We start from the raw sequence: 288 nt of genomic DNA, 5'->3' as shown, positions 1-288 counted from the left end.
CCCCCGCCCCAACCCTCGTGCCCCAGCCCTGCCCTCCTCCACCCCAGCAGCCACAGAATCAGAAGTTAAGAATAGAGGAAGTCTTGTCACATTGCATGTAAAGGCATCCTGTGTTCTGAGGGGTGATACACACTGGAAATAAACCGCTCGGCTGTGCAGCCCTGATGTTTGTTTTTTTCCCCTAGTTATTAGACCCTTTTGGTCAAATACTGTCAGAGATCTGCACCATTTACAGTTGAGTTTAGGCCTCAAGTTGACATAATCCAGTGTGGGCCCTACTGTTGGGTC

The sequence above is a fragment of the Seriola lalandi genome, unplaced genomic scaffold (assembly GCF_002814215.2).
Source record: "Seriola lalandi dorsalis isolate HSWRI2012SDOR001 ecotype SW California unplaced genomic scaffold, Sedor1 jcf7180002054566, whole genome shotgun sequence".
NCBI classification, from domain to species: domain Eukaryota; kingdom Metazoa; phylum Chordata; class Actinopteri; order Carangiformes; family Carangidae; genus Seriola; species Seriola lalandi.
The sequence above is the reverse complement of the archived record's forward strand: the minus strand, read 5'-3'. Positions refer to the sequence as shown.